The following is a 21846-nucleotide window of genomic DNA, read 5'->3' as shown; positions in this document are numbered from 1 at the left end:
TGCAGTGGCACAGGGTTGTCGTTCAGACTCCCACCGACTCCATTTCTGAGGCGACTACTGTCCCCCAGAAAAGGGTAAAGTTAACATTAACTTTACTTAGTCAAATTTAACCACAGATCCAGTACACAGCATCTTATATAGAGTGCTGGAAGGGTTAACTCTTAACTCTTTCTATCTGTACCTCCTAGAGCATTGTTTCGCTCTTTTAACATTTAGATGTGGCAGTGGTATCTACCCTAACTTTCTACTGCGGGTATCTTATATAACCGTGGTAACAATATAGGCTATTGTGTTAACCTCAAACTTAAACCTGCTTGACCAAATGCTTTTTCCTTTGGCTCCGGTGCGGTTTATTCGCCATTTTTGTTAAAATCCTTCTTGTGTTTTACTTTGCGCAGCACACCAGGTTTGCCTTCTTTGTTCGCTGTCTTTTGGCGGGCTTCTACCTAGAAGCCCTCCTCAAGGCGCCTGGGTGTCTAGCTGGGCTGAATGTGAGGGAGGGGTGTAGTCACTCCCTACACAGGGTATCCTAGGAAACCCAAGTCGCACTTTGTCATGATTGGGCAAGGTGGTTGTCTGGGCTGGACAACCCCCCTGCTGGATGATTGACAGCCAGGCTGTGTGAATGGGGGTTTTGCGCATAAAAGGCAGGTCCCCTTGGGCTGGAAGTCAGAGAGCCGCCACTGGAACTACAAGGAACCAACGAGAAGTGGAGGAAAGGTCGACTGCTGCAACTACCCCGTACCGGTAAAGCCCTGCTGCAGTCCTGAGCTATCTACCCTTCAACGACTAAGAGGAGATCCAGTCCGGAGTCTTCTTCCCTTGAGCCTGGTGGGGATAACCAGCTCATCTTCTTCATTCAGAGGTCGCCTTCATGGTCGAAATCGCTGCACACTGCTGTAGAGGTCCGGATAGCCACCTGAAGAGCCTCTCCTGGTTTTAAGGAGCGCACCTTTTATTCGTTGTTGCTGCTGCCGGTCTCATCCCTGTGTGGTGCGGACCCCCTCATCGTCCTTCTTGCTGAAGTTGCAGGAAAGCGTGGGTCTGCGGGAAACCAACAGGAACAACTGCCGTGGCACCAGCTTCGTTCTTTGAGAAAGGTATTGTGTCCTATTTGAGGAATCTTGGGTGAAATCCCTATTCCTCTACACCAGGGGTGCACAACTGATTTTGACAGAGGGCCGAAAGTACCTTACATGAGGGCTATAGTGGGCCGAAAAGTAAAAGTGGGCGGGGCGGTAGGCGGGACATGTCAGGAGGCTTTTTCAACCCCCAATTTGTATTAAACACATGGAAAAAGATGTTTTTGAGGGGTAACGATTTTTATTGCATTTCAAACTTACATTTTGTACTACACATTTTCCATTGCTATCATTTATTTCGATTTAGTTATTGTATATCGTCTGTTTAATTAAGTTATATATATTTTATGGACCCTTGATTGGACATTCCGTTATTTTGGACTGCTATAGTTTGCTGTTTGGGTTACCCAAGAGGAGTATGGCCTTCAATGAGTCAGGTTTCCTCAAAAAAGCAAAGGATGTACATCTCCTAACTGCCTGTTTTAGCTTTATTATTGGGTTCACTCTTGGAGTGCAACACTATGCCCCATGACTCCCATCCCCAACCAAACACTATGCCCCATGGCCCCCTCACCCCCAACCAAACACTATGCCCCATGGCTCCCATCCCCAACCAAACACTATGCCCCATGGCCCCCTCACCCCCAACCAAACACTATGCCCCATGGCCCCCTCACCCCCAACCAAACACTATGCCCCATGGGCCCCTCACCCCCAACCAAACACTATGCCCCATGGGCCCCTCACCCCCAACCAAACACTATGCCCCATGGCCCCCTCACCCCCAACCAAACACTATGCCCCATGGCTCCCATCCCCAACCAAACACTATGGGCCTCATTACGACCCAGGCGGTAAGTTACCGCCTGGGTCGTACCTTTACCACCATGGCGTAAACTACGTTTACGCCATGGTGGTTGGCGGACTTACCGCCCCATTCCGAGGTGAGTGGGGCGGTAAGTCCCCATTTACCCATTTACCCTTCCCCATTCCCATTTTTGCCCCATAGGGCATAATGGGAGTGGGGAAGGCGTTAATCACGCCACCGTAAATTACGGTGGTGTAATTAACAACAAGGTCCCTTAGCGCCATGGATTTTAACACCTGCTAAAAGCATTTGTTAAAACCTCCATGGCGCTAAGGGACCTCGTAATCAGGCGGTAAGGGTTGGCGCTGTTTACGCCGCCGTAAACCCCTTACCGCCTGGGTCGTAATGAGGCCCTATGCCCCATGGCCCCCTCACCCCCAACCAAACACTATGCCCCATGGCCCCCTCACCCCCAACCAAACACTATGCCCCATGGGCCCCTCACCCCCAACCAAACACTATGCCCCATGGGCCCCTCACCCCCAACCAAACACTATGCCCCATGGCCCCCTCACCCCCAACCAAACACTATGCCCCATGGCCCTCTCACCCCCAACCAAACACTATGCCCCATGGCTCCCACCCCAACCAAACACTATGCCCCATGGCCCCCACCCCCAACCAAACACTATGCCCCCTGTCCCTCACCCCCCAAGCAAACACTATGCCCCCTGTCCCTCACCCCAACCAAACACTATGCCCCATGGCCCCCTCACCCCCAACCAAACACTATGCCCCATGGCCCCCACCCCCAACCAAACACTATGCCCCCTGTCCCTCACCACCCAAGCAAACACTATGCCCCCCGTCCTTCACCCCCAACCAAACACTATGCCCCATGGCCCCCTCACCCCCAACCAAACACTATGCCCCATGGCCCCCTCACCCCGAACCAAACACTATGCCCCATGGCCCCTTCACCCCCAACCAAACACTATGCCCCATGGGCCCCTCACCCCCAACCAAACACTATGCCCCATGGCTCCCATCCCCAACCAAACACTATGCCCCATGGCCCCCACCCCCAACCAAACACTATGCCCCATGGCCCCCAGCCCCAACCAAACACTATGCCCCCTGTCCCTCACCCCCAACCAAACACTATGCCCCATGGCCCCCTCACCCCCAACCAAACACTATGCCCCATGGCCCCCTCACCCCCAACCAAACACTATGCCCCATGGCCCCCACCCCCAACCAAACACTATGCCCCCTGTCCCTCACCCCCCAAGCAAACACTATGCCCCCTGTCCCTCACCCCCAACCAAACACTATGCCCCATGGCCCCCTCACCCCCAACCAAACACTATGCCCCATGGCCCCCTCACCCCCAACCAAACACTATGCCCCATGGGCCCCTCACCCCCAACCAAACACTATGCCCCATGGCTCCCACCCCCAACCAAACACTATGCCCCATGGCCCCACCCCCAACCAAACACTATGCCCCCTGTCCCTCACCCCCCAAGCAAACACTATGCCCCCTGTCCCTCACCCCCAACCAAACACTATGCCCCATGGCCCCCTCACCCCCAACCAAACACTATGCCCCAAGGCCCCCTCACCCCCAACCAAACACTATGCCCCATGGGCCCCTCACCCCCAACCAAACACTATGCCCCAAACACACTCAAGCATGCACCCATACAGACCTGAACCCCCCACCCCCCAAATCAGCACACACACACACACACACTCAAGCATGCACTCATACAGACCCGAACCCCCACCCCCCAAACTCAGCACACACACAAACATGCACCCATACAGACCCAAACCCCCCACCCCCCAAATCAGCAAACTCTCAAACAAGCACCCATACAGACCCGAACCCCCACCCCCAACTCAGCACACACACAAACATGCACCCATACAGACCCGAACCCCCCACCCCCCAGCTCCAAACCTCCACCCCCAACTCAGCACACACACACTCAAGCATGCACCCATACAGACCCGAACCCCCCACCCCCTCCAACTCAGCACACACACAAACATGCACCCATACAGACCCGAACCCCCCACCCCCCCAAATCAGCAAACTTTCAAACAAGCACCCATGCAGACCCGAACCCCCACCCCAACACAGCACACAAAAAACATTCAAATCAAAACATTCATACACATCCGACACCCCCCGACCCCCGCATCTCAACATACTCAAAATACATTCAAACACAAACATTCATACACATCAGACACACACCCCCACCCCCGCATCTCAACATACACACAAAATACATTCAAACACAAACATTCATACACACAAACATAAAGCAAAACAAACCCGACACACAAACACAAACAGATCACTTACCGGAGACGTGCTGGAAGGCAGGCAGGTAAGCGCAGGTAAGCTGGAAGTCGCTGGAATCGCACTACGGCTGGCATGGTCCAAGGCTGAAATGCCTTCCGGCATCAAGCCTTATGGGCCACGCCAGCCGTAGTGCTGGCCCTCCATTGGTGCAGCACACACGCATTACATGGCTCGTAGGAGCAACGTGATGCGTGTGTGCTGAGCCAATGAGGGCCAGTGTTTTCACCGGCCCGGAAGACAACAAAGACTTAGGAAAGTCTTTGTGCCTCGCGGGCCGGTCAAAAGGGCATGGCGGGCCGCAACTGGCCCGCGGGCCGTATGTTGTGCACCCATGCTCTACACTAAGGCTTGTCCTTATTTTTCTCTCCATCTTATAACTTTTGCTTCCGAACATTGATAATATCGAAGTACTATTGGCAACGTTGAATCTCAAACTGTCTGACTGTGTGATCCTCGACAACATGCACCCGGTGTCACTTGACTTTGGCTCTAGCCCTTTGACTCTTTGCCTGTGATTTTTGCCCCCAACTCTCTCTGGGTATCTCGGGTGCTAAGTGTGTTTTTACCCCGGTAGCATTTCTTGCCGCGGATACGCGTATCACTAGTAGACCGAACTGTCAAAAGTGATCACAATTGTATTCACGGTAACGCGTTCTGTTCATAACACCGGTCCATTCAAACAGAGGGTACTTACCTCGAATAATACTGTACAAAGTGAATTGGTTAGTTGTAGTATATTTTACATGTGGTTTTAGAATTAATAGAAGTGTTGTGTTAATAACAAATGGTTTAAAAATAAATGTACTTATATTTTTCTACCTGAAACCTTGAGTCAGTGTTTGCTTGAGACACAGTAATTGTGGTCCCTTTGTGTAATCTCTGCTACTGCTCATATACTCTTGAGATAAGCCTGGCTGCTCCGCTACTGCTACCACTGTAACTTAGTAGTACAGGCTTGTACCAAAGGTAAAACTTGTATTGCCACCTGTAGTCTTAATTGTGTGTAGTGGTCCCTAAGGGCACTGCACAGGATTCTGCCTAACAGCACTGCTTGCTGTTCATTGCACCAGGGCTACTGATGCCTTGGGAAATCCATGAATACGCGTGCTGCGCAATTGCTGGTTAGCGCCAGAAGGCACACGTTCCTTCTTGGCACGCAGTGCTTGCGCTGCTTCTGCGCTGGATTCTATAATTTGGCCCTGTTTACAGAAGAGTAATGGCAGAGCTTGTATATTGTTGGTTATGAAGGCTCTGCATCAATGAAGCTTTCTTGTTCCAATCACCTGCTTTTTGATCTCTGACATCATCTCAGGATTAATACCAGTTTGACATACTTATGACAACGCAAATAACTGCACAGCTTCTTTCCTGTATGATCCTTTCGTGGCTGTAAATGCAGCTTTACTTACACTTCATACACTTTTACAGCCTTTGCTGTGTCCGTGATCAAGGAGATGCCATCAGCTGAGGAACCCATTTAAAGTGCACCTCAGCGGGTGTCTGCCCAGCACGGATCCTTTGATGACGGTTCAGAGTTAAGGTGTGAGTGAAGATATTTCTGCATTCTGTGCACTAATGGGGCTTCACCCCTGAATGGATCCTCTGATGCCGGTCCAGTTGTGAGCTGTAAGTAAACCTTTGTTCACAGTCGGAGCACTGGTATTGTCACTCTTCAGTATGGACCTTTTGATGGCTGCTCAGCGCAGAGCTCTGTGTGAAGCGTTTCTCACACTTTGAGCACTGGTATGGTCGCTATCCTGTATGGGTCATCTGATGGCTACTATTCAGACCTGAGTGAATCCTTTCCCACACTCTGTGCACTGATATGGTCATTCCCCAGTATGGATCTTGTGATGGCTGTGCAGTGTTGAGCTCTGTGTGGAGCTTATCCCACACTCTGTACACTGGTATGGTCGCCCCCCAGTATGGATCTTCTGATGCTTACACAGTTCTGAGCTCTGAAGGAAGTTTTTATCACACTGTACACTGGTGTGGTTTCTCTTTAGTGTGAGATGCCTGATGAGACCTCAGGTTTGTTGCCTGATTAAAGCGCTTAGCGCATTCTGTGCACCTATAGGGTTTCTCACCAGTATGGGTCTGTCCATGCCTCTGCAAGGATAAGTTGGCACTAAATCCTTTCTTGCACTCTGTACACTGTAATCGTCGCTCAGCAGTATGGCTCTTGACGGGAGAGATTTGAGCTGAAACTAAAGCTTTTCTCACACTCTGAGCACTTGAACAGTCTTTACCCTGCGTGGGATTTCTGATGTATTCTCAGGTGTGTCGCCCAATTAAAGTGCTTATCACGTTCCGTGCACTCGTAGGACCTCTCCCCAGCCTGGATCCCCTGATGTCTGCTCGTTCCTTGTTGAAAGAAGCAGACGCCCATTGTATTATTTCATGTCATCAAACAGCCTAAACAATGAATAGACCTAGTGCCGAACTGTTCATTCTCTTTTTAGACCCACTCACGTATTGATTGATCCTGAGTGGAGCCATTTGTGTATTGCCTCAGCTAAATGCTAAGACTGGAAAGCAGGAATTATAAACTCCAGAATAGTTGAATGCTCAATAAATATAACAGTATAACCACTTCTGAGGCTTCACCAGTTAGAAGCTAGAAACAGACAAAATATACTTGTTTGAAGAATACTACATGCACAACAGGGGGCAACACTTCAAGTTGCAAGCTACTAGCCAGGCATAAAAAGGCACTCCCCACCTCGATTTTACACATCACACAATGGGCCTCATCACGAGTTGGGCAGTAACGCCGGCAGTATTACTACTGGCGCCATTAGCCCTACCACCAAACCCCCCAGCGCTATTAGCGCCGGATCACGAGATTGGTGGAACTGTTAGTGCCCATTCCCCATTGGGCCCATTCGGGAATTCCTCATTCCCCATTGGGCCCAATGGAGAAAATGGGCGCTATTATCGCCGGCGGGAAATCCGCCGGCGGTAATAGTGTCGAAAATTGGCAAATTTGCCGCAGTTTTCCCCCCAGCTTAGAGCTGGGGGGAAATCCGCCAAGGCTATGATCTGGCAGACCCTTAAATGTGGCAGTAATAACGTTACCGCCGCATTTAAGGGTTACCGCCAAACTCGTGATGAGGCCTAATGTCTTAATTCTCAAGAGTCAATTATCACTAGCTAATGGTGAGTGTAAAGGTTGAGCCCTGTGCACATTATAGAGTACAAATCTAGTGAAATGTGCCCCGTCCCCATACATTAATAGGTGAGACCGGGGTATGAAAATCACTTTCACTAGTTGAAGCATTTTTTGAGTATAGGAAATGTGTTGCTGAACTATAGACTTGTTATTGTCATCGAAGAGGAGGTAGAATGGAGCATCTATCTCAGTGCCAAACCTCATCAATGGCTGAAGGCCAGGTACCATAAAGACAGGAGTTAAACAAAAACGTAGTCATTCTTTTCCTTAAAACGTACCAATCCTTCACACTGCACAGATTATCAAGGAGAGTGTTCCAGTGGTTGGCAGATGGATTAGCATCTCCTACAAGGATAGATTTCCCCTAGGGCTTCCAAGTGAAATCTGGTCGAGAACGAGAGCGAAGCTCGAGCGTTGTGTTCTGTCACAAGGATCCCTGCAATGGAATACACCCTGTAGTTGATAGCCACCCAGTGTCCTTTGACACCACATGCACCATCAGAAAATGATTGGATATAGAATTTCAATGTTTTAAGACACTGGGGGGTCATTACAAGTACGGCGGTCTGGAAATAAGGGTGCCAGGAGCAAAGTACTGGCACCTTTTCCGGACTGCTGTACTACAACTGTGCCTGCCAGCGCCCATGCGTGGCAGGTCTGACCTGCCGGGCGCATCAGCCCCGGTAGGCACAGTTGTCATGGAAGCACCGGCATCGTTACTAATGGTGCCGGTGCTTCAGAGTTCCTATTTTCATGGAGTCCGTCCACAGGAATGGGGACTAACATTTTCCGGTACCTGATATCCCAGTGGCATCGGGATCTTAGGCGGCGGAAAGGGTGTTAGTCTGCCGGCAACGTGCTGATAGCACCAGCGGGTTACTGCTGGACTTGTAATGACCCCCACTGTTTCTTAAATAAATAAAAAGGTCTGATTCGGGAAGGTAGTCATTCCTCTTTGGGTACATGCAGACGCAGCTGGTCAGTTCTTTTAATTGATGGAATGTAAATATTTCTCATAAATATGTGCGCAAGTGACAAGAGTCTGGCGAGTGTGCCCCAACCAATGAAGTCCTGTTCCAGGGAGTCCTGCCTCAAAAACATTTTTAAAACAATGCAACAGCACACTTTCTTTGAAAAATTGGGTAAAACAACATACAGTTTACAAAAGTGCCATGCCACTGTAAGAACTTTTATCGAAAAAAGCACGAAAATATAGAAAAACTCATGGAGCAAAACATGGACTCCCAACATTTGAACGTGCAGTAAAAATCGGAAGATGGCTGCCAGAGAAGGGGCTTAGGGAGAGGGCAGACATTGGCTGGGGGCAGTATGACCCAGAGCCCAGTCATTGGTTTAAAGGAGAAAGACAGTTTGTAAGTGCAAGTGAAACTGTTTCTTCTTTTACCAAGGATTCCCGGCCTGACGACAGGGAATATTCATGAGCATGTGAATCCATGCCAGACCCCATGCTGGAGAACGGCCTATATGTGCTACATTCACTAAGGTCCCTGCCCGGTTTAGAAAGTACCACAACCAGACCCTCCAGCATAGAAATCAGAAGCCTGTCCAAATACAACTCCTCAATAAATACTTCCAGGAGCTTATGGGTGAGTAGCTCCTTGTAAACCCTGTACACTGTCACAGTCAGTCTGTCTATCCCCGGCGCTTTACCCAATCCCAGACTGTCAAATGATGCCTACGGGTTTAGTAGAAGTTACAAATGTAAAAATAAATAAATGACCATTCAACATCCTAAAATAAAATGCATCAAGAGATTTGTTTTGCTCGTCCCTTACCTTATTCAAGTTTGCTTCCTCTAACCATGCATTGGCCTGGGCATAGTCAAATGCCTCTCACGGAGCATACAATTCCTTGCAGAATGTTTGAAAAACCTCACAAATTCTTCTGGATAAGTGAACAACCCACCATCTGCATCGCCCACATCTGCACATGGCCTGCTCCAAAGGCAATACAGACTCTCTGTCCTTGCCAAGAAGAGCCCACATTCAAGCCTACGTCTCTGTGGCATCAAACAACTCAGCAGAACTCTTCAAAATCTGCAAGGAGCTGGCCAATGCTGCTGCAGTCTCTACCTCTCCTGTTCCCTCCCAGCCTTCTGTACAGCCTTGGCTTCCCATTTCATTTCTAAAACTCAGGACATCCTTGCCACCCTCTCCTCCTCCACTCCTGGCCCACCTGTGGCCGTCTCTCCTCCTTCCGGCTCTACCTTTCCCTTGTTCACCCCGGAGGATGTTTCTACTCAATTCCGATCTATGAAAGTCTTGTCAAAACAGGTTCTCCCCTGTTCATCTAGAGCCATCAAGGACCACATCAACACCCTTGCTCCACCCTTGGCAGATTTCTGCAATCACGCCTTTGTTACTGGAACCTTCACCTCCCCCTTAAGCACTCCCTTATGCCCCCCTCCTAAAAAAGCCATCAGCCAATCCTTCCTCTCAGGCTATCACCCGATCTCTATCACTCCTTTCCTGGGCAAACTCTTGGAAAAGCTGCCATCTCTCAGCTTAATCTGCACACTGAATCTGGTGGTTGTCTCCACGACCACCAGTCTGGCTTCAGAGCTGCCAGAAGCATGGAAACTGCTCTCCTGAACACTCATGACCTAACCTTGATTATAACCTTCCTTTTGTCCTCATTCTCCTCGATCTTTCCTCTGCTTTTAATACGGTCAACCATGCCCTCCTGCTCAATCGCCTCTGTGATAACCTGGGTATCACTGATTAGGAGCTGGCCTGGCTGACCTCCTTTCTCACTGACCGACCCTCTCGGGTCCAACTGGGGTCTTTCCTCTCTTCTATCTCTCTCTCTACTTGTCTTGTTCCCCAGTGGTCTAACCTTTCTCCCTGGATTTTCAACCAATACCTGGCACCTCTTGCAAATCACACTGACACTGAGGCGCATCAGAACACTGTGCAGTGTGAGAGCCTGGCACTGAGGCGCGTCAGAACACTGTGCAGTGTGAGAGCCTGGCGCTGCGGTGCAGCAGAGCGCTGTGCAGGGTGCGAGCATGACATTGAGGTGCACCAAAACACTGCAGAATGTGAGCATGACACTGAGGTGCATCAGAGTGCTGTGCAGAATGCGAGCATGGCCCCACAGTGCATCAGAACACTGTGCAGAATGTGAGCATGGCACCTCGTGCATCAGAGCACTGTGCAGAGTGTGAGAATGGCACTGCGGTGCATCAGAGTGCTGTGCAGGATGCGAGCATGGCCCCACAGAGCATCAGAACACTGTGCAGAGTGCGAGCATGACATTGAGGTGCACCAAAACACTGCAGAATGTGAGCATGACACTGAGGTGCATCAGAGTGCTGTGCAGGATGCGAGCATGGCCCCACAGTGCATCAGAACACTGTGCAGAGTGCGAGCATGGCACTGCAGTGCATCAGAGCACTGTGCAGAGTGGGAACATGGCACTGAGGTGCATCAGAGCACTGTGCAGAGTGCAAGCATGGCACTGCGGTGCATCAGAGAGCTGTTCAGGGTGCAAGCATGGCACTGCGGTACATTAGAGCGCTGTGCAGTGTGCGAGCATGACATTGAGGTGCATCAAAACACTGTGCAGAATGTGAGCATGACACTGCGGTGCATCAGAGCACAGTGCAGAATGCAAGCATGGCCCCACAGTGCATCAGAACACTGTGCAGAATGTGAGCATGGCACCTCGTGCATCAGAACACTGTGCAGAGTGCGAGCATGGCACTGCATCAGAGCGCTGTGCAGAGTGGGAACATGGCACTGAGGTGCATCAGAGTGCTGTGCAGGGTGCGACCATGGCACCTTGGTGCATTAGAGCACTGTGCAGAATGCGAGCATGGCACTGAGGTGCATCAGAGCACTGTGCAGGGTGCAAGAAGGGCACTGAGGTGCATCAGAGCGCTGTGCAGGGTGCGAGCATGGCACCTTGGTGCATCAGAGCACTGTGCAGAATGCGAGCATGGCACTGAGGTGCATCAGAGCACTGTGCAGAGTACAAGCACGGAACTGAGGTGCATCAGAGCACTGTGCAGAGTGGGAGAATGGCACTGTGGTGCATCAGAGCGCTGTGCAGAGTTGGAGAATGGCACTGTGGTGCATCAGAGCACTGCAAAGTGCGAGCATGGCACTGCCATGCATCGGAGCGCTGTGCAGGGTGCGAGCATGGCCCTGAGGTGTATCAGAGCACTGTGCAGAGTGCGATCATGGCACTGCGGTGCATCAGAGAGCTGTGCAGGGTGCAAGCATGGCACCTTGGTGCATCAGAGCACTGTGCAGAGTGCGAGCATGGCCCCACAGTGCATCAGAACACTGTGCAGAGTGCAAGCATGGCACTATGGTGCATCAGAGCACTGTGCAGGGTGCGAGCATGGCACTGAGGTGCATCAGAGCACTGTGCAGAGTGCAAGCATGTCACTGTGGTTCATCATGCTGTGCAGAGTGCAAACATGGCACTGCGATGCATCAGAGGGCTGTGAAGGGTGCAAGCATGGCACTGAGGTGCATAAGAGCACTGTGCAGAGTCCAAGCATGGCACTGAGGTGCATCAGAGCACTGTGCAGAGTCCAAGCATGGCACCTTCGTGCATCAGAGCACTGTGCAGAGTGCAAGCATGACCTCACAGTGCATCAGAACACTGTGCAGAGTGCAAGCACGGGACTGCAGTGCATCATAGCACTGTGCAGAATTCGAGCATAGCCCAGCATTACCTCACAACACTGTGCAGAGTGCTAGCTGTAAGAAAGGCATGCTATCAAATAGTAAAACAGACACAAGTGATCACAGTTCAAGGGTGTTTATTTAACTTCAATTGGGTTTGAAAAATGCCTATCTGAACCTAAATCTAAAGATGGGAGCAAGCTACGACCATCAAATAATAATAACAGTCCTAGTTGAGTCTGTCAAAATAAAAGGGCCTACACTAATAAACCTATTGCCAGTCCTTACTTCTAAATACAAATAGTGTTGGAAACAATGTTCTGCAAAATAAAGTGTTCACGAAATGATATGTCAGGATATTCAAGTAGTTGGCTCCCCCCCACATTTTCCGCACAGGACAAGGCGGCACATTCGAGTTTAGCACACTCTCTGGCTTCTCTAGCACAAAGATGTAGTTCAAAACCTCAACATCAGGGCCTTCTGTGCCAAAGTCTCTTTGCCATTCAAAGTCTCTTATTTCAGGGGGCCTGATGCAACACAACAAACATTAATGTATGTTCCTTTCTTCTTAGATTTCACACATACAACTTCTCATGTGATTTACTGTTCACCCTGGGACCCCACCGCCGTGCTCAGACCCACTTTCAGACAAAACGTTCAATTGGTCTCCCTCTGTTGCACTCAGACAAAACGTATCTACTTTCGACTGTGCGCAGGATTTTGATTGACCCGTCTCAGGACCACTTTGATTCACAATTACTCGTTCTCTTCTTGATATAACATTTTCTTACTTTCACTTTGCCAATTCTCAGCAGAATACCTTACAGAGACTTTGAACTGAGCACCTACACAGTGCCGGACCAATCTGTCAAAAGGTATTGTATCTAGATTTTAAAGGTCAAGTACTCATCGGCAGTTCAACTTTACTTGCGTCTCTTATCACAAGCGTTTTAACAATGTTCGTTCCAGCGCTCGCCATACAATGTTGTTGCTTGCAACCTTGGCTTTAAGACAGACCAGTCTTGTATCGGTCTCCCGAACTCACCAGCTGTGTTTATTTCAATGAAGCAGCTTTGTTCTTGGAGCCAAGGACGATACCACAGTGGCTACTGATTCTCCCCACCTTGATTAACACGGGAGGGCCCCAGGTATCTCCAACACATAATGCAGGGTTCTTCAGCCTGATTTCCTGGTCTTACGATTACGGTTCTTTGTCGAAAATATCAATGGAATTTCCCTCCTTGCGATCCCCTTTGGTTTTGCTGCCTTTCCTCTCTTACTCAGCTGCTGTCTCCTTGTGTGCTTTGCCTCGCACAGAGTGTGCTCTCGAGCTCTGCCTTTTATCCGAGGGGGAAGTGTAATGGAAGTCAGGTGTGAGTGATTGTCGATAATAGCCTGACCTCACCTGGCCATAGTATTGGGACATGTCAGGTACATAACTCAGGTGTTAGTCTGTTTTCCCTTAGAGCGGGCTGTCAGTGAGAAAGTGTGTTGTAAAAGGGGGAGCGCTTTGCAGAGTGTGAGCATGCATCATGGTGCATGAGTGCACTGTGCAGAGTGCAAGCATGGCACTGCGGTGCACCAGAGCGATGTGCCGGGTGTGAGCATAGCACTACAATGCATCAGAGTGCTCTGCAGAGTGTGAACATGGCCCTGTGGTGCATCAATGCACTATGCAGTGTGAGCATGGCACTGCGGTGCATCTGTGCACTTTGCAGAGTGAAAGCCTGGCACCGCGATGCAGCAGAGCACTGTGCAGATTGCAAACATGGCACCACATTGCATCAGCACAAAGTGTGAAATGGCGCTGAGGTGCATCAGAGCACAGTCCAGAGTGCGAGTATGGCTCTGTGGTGCATCAGGGCATTGTGCAGAGTGTGAGCATGGCAACTGTGTTGCATCAGAGCGCTGTGCAGAGTGTGAGCAAGGCACCGAGGTGCCTCACATCACTGTGCAGAGTGCAAGCATGGCACCACGGTGCATCAGAGTGATTTGCATAATGGGACCATGGCACCGCTGTGCATCAGAGCACTGTATAGATTGCGAACATAGCATTGCAATGCATCAGATTGCAAGCATGGCCCTGCAGTGCATCAAAACCCTGTGCAGAGTGCGAGCATGGCACCATGGTGCATCAGAGCACTGTGCAGAGTGCAACCATGGACAAGATATGCATCAGACTGCCATACAGAGTATGAACATGGTCCCAAAGCCCATTAAGTCACTGTGCATAGTATGAACATGGCACTGAGGTGCATCCATGCGCTGTACAGTGTGTGAACATGTCAGAAAAACAAAAAGGGTGACTGGTAAAGCCTTGATCACCCAGGCTGCCACAAATACTATCCTCCAGAAATTATCAAGGCCTACATATCAGTCAAACCAGACCATGCTAGCTGCACAGCAAAATTAATCAAAGAAAATAATTTTACTTTTCTATATCAAAAGTTAAAAATACAAAAATTGTAGATTGTTTATTTACACATTCAAAAGAATGTGCCTCCACATAAATACAGATAACAAATGATCAGACATCTATAGAATCCAAAACATCAATATGAAACATTCTCAAACCGTAGAAAAAAAACAACACAACATATATGTGTATGTATGTCATACATTAAACATATACAAATGAACACCCCTTTCAACTTGGGGGAAGCAAAACTCATTTACAAATTTTTTCACAGCACCTGCACCTATTTGGCAATGTGTATATTTCTTATGATATATAGTCTAGCTATGTGCAACCATCATCAAGACAAAAACAGTACTTGATTTCAAGCCCACCAGTGATAACCTGTGTTCATATGCGTCTTATATGAGGGGTCAGCAATGAGAGACAGACACAAGGTTGTTGTATCTTTACGTGAATATATTTTTAATAAATAGAAAATGGGTTGGAAAAACACTTCTCTAGCCCTATTCTAAAGAGGAACTTCCCTACCTACAAACTAAAACTAAGGATCTGTCGGTGTCAGGATGTCAATAACAGAAAAGCTATCCTTGTGTCCAAAACAATAAGAATGACTCCAACTAAAATGTTCTCTTGGGTAAAGACCCTTGGATCCAGAAGGTTGTCCATTCACTTGAATTCTTAAATACAATGACAAAAAGTCTCTTTAGCTAACAGTTCTTTAGTGTCTTCAATGGACTCACAAAGTTCTTGTTCAACTAAAACGTTCTGTTCATGCAAAACGTTCTGTAACAGTTTGTCTGTAAAATGTCTTGTATCTTGGAAGATTACCTGGCATACTCCCCTGCCAGGAATCTTTATACAATGTTCAGCTGCCTGCTGTACTCACCTGTCAGGACTTCTTTTAGGGTTCTCGGATCACCTGGTGTACTCTACTGCCAGGAACCTTGTACCATTTTCACTGCCTGGTATGCTCGCCTGCCAGGATTTATGTGTTTCAAAGTTACTTAATACAAATTCAGCTGCCTGGGGTATTCACCTGCCAGAGCTCTTATGTGGTTCACAGTTTCTTAATATACCACAATAGAATATACCATATGGTGCTTCTTTCTGTGGTCATATTCAACTCACATGTACTTGCTCAAACTTCTTCCCCACATTGGCATTTCATGCATCTGTATTGGATTGGTATTTGCCTTTATACTTTGTCTTGTCTGAATTCAAACATTCTTCCTTTTGAATCTTGCCTTTGTACTTTGCCTTGGATGCATTCAAACAAACTTTGCCTTTCTATATTTTCTGCATTAGGAATCATGTACCATTCAATCACTTGTTGGCACAGTTGTCAGAATGCCCCTGGGTCCACAAATGCTTTGGTCCGACTCACCACGTTCGAGTGTGCAGATGCTCCCCCAGCATCCGGCGCAGCTCTGCAGTCACACGCCAGTGCTCCTTCTCGGCCAGGGATAAAGTCTGCTGCCTCGTCGAGAGACCTTACCTCCCGGGGCTCCTGCCCTGCTCCCTGCATCCACTGCATTAGCACCTCGATCTTACCGCAACTTTTGAGCCCTGCACTAGCACTCTATTTGATCGTGCTCCAGCATTTAACTTACATTTCTCTTCTGATTGTACTACTAGCATTTTAGTTGATTGTGCCCTAGCATTGAACCCACATCTAATTTAACTGTGCTTTTAGCATTTTAGTGATTGTGCCCTAGCATTGAACCACATCTCATTTAACTGTGCTTTTAGCATTTTAGGGATTGTATCCCAGCATTTGAGCCCACATGTCATCCAACTGTGCTCTAGCATTCTAGTGATTGTGCCCTAGCATGTGAGCCCACATTTCTTCTAATTTGTGCCATTAGCATTCTAGCGATTGTGCCCTAGCACCTGAGCCCACATTTCACCTAATTGCGCTTTAGCATTCTAGTGTTTGTGCTTTAGCACTCTAGTTGATTGTGCCCTAGCAGATTAGCTGTGCATGTATTAGCATCTTAATCAACTGTGCCATAGCACGTTTTAGTTGATTATGCATTAGCATTTCATTTGACTGTGTAATAGCACTCAAGCCCAGATTTCACCCGTCTGCGTACCAACACTTGAGCATGCTACATACCGCTGCGCTGGTTCACGTTCCAACCCAGTGATACAGTATTACTGAAGCCCCTCCCTGCCCGATCCAAACTCAGACATGTTAACCTTGACCCTCGTCATCATGTTTCCATTCTGCGTGGTCACCCATGACATCCCATGCACAGGGTCACACTTCATCGCACACCCCAATGGCCTTAGCAGACCAGCATGCCAAAGACACCATCCTATCCCCTGTCCTACCCCATTCCTACCCAACATAACCCCCTTCCAGTCTGCCTTCACCAAGTCTCAAAGCACAGCAGATTCATCCAGCATCCAAAAAGTAACACAGACCACCCTCCCTGGCATGCCCACCTTCAAGAATCTCACTACCAGTAAATCTTACCCCAGCATAGGCACATCAAGACTCGACCGCCTCAGATTCAGAACACATATCTTCCCGACCTTTCCCAAGTCAGACAAGAAAAAAAAACAGCACCAAACCAGCCACTCATCTCACACACCCTATACCACCTAATGACCAGACCACTCCCTGCCCCAACGCCTCCTCCCCTCGCACCCTCATTAGAAAACCTTGTCATACATCTGAAACAATCAAAGGCGCACTAATCAACGCGAGATCCTTAGTCGCCCACGCCTTAGATATAGCCGACATTGTCTCCCTCAATGAACTTGTTTTCATAGCCATCACCGAGAATTGGCTCCACCCAGCCTCCGGCCCCGCACTAGCGCTAGCTATAGCTATACCCAACGACTATACAATCTACCGCGCAGACAGACAAACAGCCAAAGGTGGCGAGTAGCCATTATCGCAAAAAGCTCTCTTAACATAAGGCATATACAAAACCAATCTCTCCCATCCGCAGAACTGCTCATCATCAAACTATCCACCACCCACCTTATCTATAGACCACCAGGCCCCTTACTATCCTCTAACAACGACATAGCTCTCCTACTCTCAAACAACACCAAACCCAACTCACTACTACTCATCCTAGGCGACTTTAATTTAGGTTTCAACGATCAGAAAGATGGCAAAGCAAACACCATCGCCAACGCCATTTCTGAATTTGGACTCCCCCATCACATTTCACAACCCACACACAACAAAGGTTGCATCCTTGACTGGTTAGCTGATCTCAATTGCAATACCACCATCCTCTCCAACACACCATGCGCCTGGACCGACCACCACCTCATCACTTTCACCATCAACAAAGGCACTGAAATACCTGGGGTTCTCTTCCTAATGCTCCACCTACATTCACAAGAAATAGTAAAAACATCACAGTAGAGAAACTCCTCCCTCTACTCCAACCGATCATTGACCTCTCACCTACCAACACTAACCCCACTGAACTAGTAGAATTCTACAATACAACCATCCTTAAGGCCATAAACACCATAGCACCATTTAAACTACAGAAAGCCAAACCACGCACGCACCTCAATTCTTGGTTCACCCCTGAACTAAAAACGCTCCGTAAAACTAAAAGACAAGCTGAACTAGCATGGAAACAGACCCCTTCCACCAACAACAAGACATCCTACGCACTTGCATCCAATATCTACAAGTCAGCAATCATCCAGACCAAAAAAAAAACATGTATAATGAAAGAATCTGTAACGCCAAATTCAATACCAAAGAGCTTTTCAACATCCTGAGAGACCTTGAATCCCCCTCCCCCATTCCAGATACATGCACCAAAGACATCGCTTGGTGTACAAACATACAAGAAGCACTCCTAGGCAAAATTGCCATGCTACAAGCCAAAATTGAGTCAAAGAAAGAAAGCCTCACCTTCGCTGATAACCCCACCCCCTCCACCCACACACCACAAATGGACGATAACAATCTATTTGAATTCTCTGCCATAACTACCAAAGAGGTTGAAGACATAATTAACTCGCTGAAACCTTCCAAATGCCAAGGTGATATCTGCCCAGCCCCAGTCATCAAAGACGCAGCCAAACATCTTGCTCCCTTCCTCACATCCCTCATTAACTCATCGTTCGCATCGAGCACAGTGCCTAACAACCTTAAGAACACTTGGGTTCTACCCCTACTCAAGAAGCCCACTCTTGACCCTAGTGTCCCAACCAACTACAGACGCATCACGACAGTTCCGTTCCTCCTAAAATTCCTTGACAGAGCTGCCTACCTACAGATACAGAACCACCTTGAGAAAAACAATTTACTAGGTCTCAGACAATCAGGCTTCCGTCCTAAACACGGCACTGAGACTGCTCTGATTGACCTCAAGACACAAATGGACAACATCAAAGACAATGGCAAACTTGCACTCCTTCTCGACTTGTCGGCTGCCTTCGACCTGGTCAACCATGACATCCTTTGTAAACATCTAACCTCAGCAGCCAAATTCTCATACAAAGCCAATGCCTGGATCCAGTCCTTCTTGAATAACAGATCCATGAGAGTTTTTGCACCCACAGCCTCTGCCAAACCAGCCCCAGTCACATGCGGTGTCCCTTAGGGCTCCTGCGTTTCCCCCACACTATACAACATGTTTACTAAACCCCTCTTTGAAATACTGGACCGTCTGGGTGTCATCTACACGAATTATGCAGATGACACTCAAATACTTATCCCACTAACAAGCGACTACTCCACTGACAACACAGCACTCAATAACATCTACTCCATTATTCAAGAATGGATGGCCAAGCACGGCCTATGTCTCAACGCAAGAATGAGCTTCTTCTCCTAGGCTCCCAACCCAGACTCAATAAACTGGATAAATTATACCAGACATTCACTATCGACGTAAACAACATCTCTGTCTCCAACAGTGTCAAAACCCTCGGGATCTACCTCGACTCATCCCTCACACTGACAAGACAGATTAACGCCATCTCATCCACCACTGCTTACACTTGTAAGCTTATCAATGCCAGCAGACCGTACCCCTCACCCTCCAACTGTGCCACATTAGCTAAAGCGTTAGTTCTTTCCAAAGTCGACGGCTGTAATGCTCTATATCTGGGTACCAGGCAAAAAAAACATTAACAAGCTGCAAGTTATCCAAAGTAACGCCCTACGAGCAGCTCTGAACATACCCAAACATGAACACATATCCGACACCAGACGCTCCTGTCAATGGCTATCTATACCTCAGAGAATTGAACATAAAACGCTCTCACTCACACACAAGTGCCTATCCAACCAAGCACCCAAATATCTATCAGACAACTTCACACACCACATCCCATCCCGCCCAACCAGATCAGCTCAAACACACTACCTAACTATCCCCAGATACAAACTCCAAAAAGCAGGAGGCTCAAGCTTTCCCGTGCTTGCCACCCAACTCTGGAACTCACTACCACTGGATCTTGGATCTGAACCGTCCTTCCACCGATACAGAAACAGCGCCAAATCCTGGTTACTGACCAAAGAAGCCTAGAACTCCCAACTCTACAGTGTTTTTATCATACCTATTGCCTGCGACCATGTAAATTCAATCTTATTATAACTGACTTGTGCTTGCCACACCTGTACATTACATGTAACTGTTTGACAATGCTCTAAACGTTTGGTACTGTCCATCTATGGACCATGTTGTATTATATTGATATGTTTGTAATCTACTCAAGGGTCTGGATGCCTCAGGGCCAGGCGGCGCTATACATATAATAAACTAAACTAAACACAGCATCTCTCTCCCTATCCTGGCAGCCTTCTCCGTTTCACCAGCTCTCTCAGTGTGCCTCACACTTAGGAGACCCAGCGTGGATGGCAAGGTCTGCTTCTGCACTGCTTGCTGCACCTCTCTGCTCCATAATACGGTTTCCATTTTTAAACGTCCCTCTCATTGCAGGTTTGGAAAAACAACTATAACACATGTTGGACTTCAAGCTCCTGTCACTTTGCACAAAATCCCTTGTCCTCCTCCTAGTCTCAGTGTCTGAGTGGTAATGGGAGTCGAAGTCCATAACTTTCTTTGGGCTTTTAACTCCTGGATGATTTTTCTCACGGATTTCACAAAAAGGCCCATCAGGATTAGAGCTCACGGTTACCTTTGGACTCTTAAATGTTTTTTCTCCTGGACTTTACATGAAGGCACAATAAGAACAAAAAGGTGTTCGGTCATGTAACCGCACCCAGGGTCAGGATCATGTAGCGGCTGCTGTTCCCTGGCCAAATGGGAGGTTCCCACCGGGGAATCCATGACGACTCCATTGGATTTATCACATACTCTTCCCTTAAAGACTCGGCTTCCCGCGCTAAGGCTAACTCTTGTGTTATAATCGGTAGCCTACCCCATATGCAGAAGGGGTGCCTTAGTCTGTATTTCCCACTTCCAAATAGGATCTTCTGAGGAAAACCCTTCTTCTTGCCATGAGTAACTTGGGGAGTATGGAAGAGATTTTATTGGCATTTTTCTGGATTGTTTTGAAGTCTGTGCCAATTATATTTTTTGGAAAGTCCTGGAATAACAGCAGTGTTCATTTAAGTGGCCTCCCCTTGAACCATAATGGTGACTGGGGTTCTATGATAAATCTCATCTCCATGTACTCAAGTGACCTTGATCACGGTTCCCCTTCTCGGCTCACTGGAAGACACTAAATTAGCTTTTGCTGCCGTCTGCCTACTCCCGAGTCAATTAAGACTCTAACCGGGACTCTGCTCATTACTGTGAAATCCTGGGTTTTAAATGGGAGTGCTGGAGAAAGAAAATGACTAGTTGTTTCCAACGATGTCTCATTTAAATCATCTCCCTCCCAATGTCTTCCTACTACACAGCCAATTTCCATTGGTTCTTCCTTCTTATTGGAAGGGTATTGTCGAGCCAGGTGTCCTAGTTGCCCTCACGAGAAACACACCATGGATGGGGGGTCTTGGGACTTGTCCCTTTTCAGGTCTTAACTCCCCCTCTCTCTAATAATCACAGGCTTCCTTTCTCCTTTGGGCGTATCCCTCATTATCGGTTTAGAAGGACCCTCTTGGTTTTTATCTTTAACTGAATAAGGGGGGAGGAGGGGACTGGAAATTCCTCGTGTCCCTTTTAAGCTCCTCGGCTTTATGGAGACTCTTTAAATGACGGTTGGCTTCCGCAAAGGTCTGGGCTGTCTTGTAGCAAAGGTTAAACTGGGTTTGTTCAACTGAAGAACCACCTTTTGCAAGTAAAAAGGCAAGGGATTTATGAATTGTTCTATGGCGAGTGTTTCTAATACCTCCGGTAGATACTTTTTCCCTAGCCGTAGAGAAAGTATT

At 48.2% G+C, this 21846-nt stretch overlaps 1 pseudogene; it reads right to left on the bottom strand.

The window, feature by feature from the left end:
• Positions 1 to 5713: 5713 nt before the first annotated feature.
• The window catches only part of LOC138487562 (zinc finger protein 420-like), a 27172-nt pseudogene continuing 11039 nt past the window's right edge, over positions 5714 to 21846 (bottom strand).

The sequence above is a fragment of the Ambystoma mexicanum genome, chromosome 9 (genome assembly GCF_040938575.1).
Source record: "Ambystoma mexicanum isolate Mex_15411 chromosome 9, UKY_AmexF1_1, whole genome shotgun sequence".
NCBI classification, from domain to species: domain Eukaryota; kingdom Metazoa; phylum Chordata; class Amphibia; order Caudata; family Ambystomatidae; genus Ambystoma; species Ambystoma mexicanum.
This window is presented reverse-complemented; position numbering and strand designations above follow the sequence as displayed.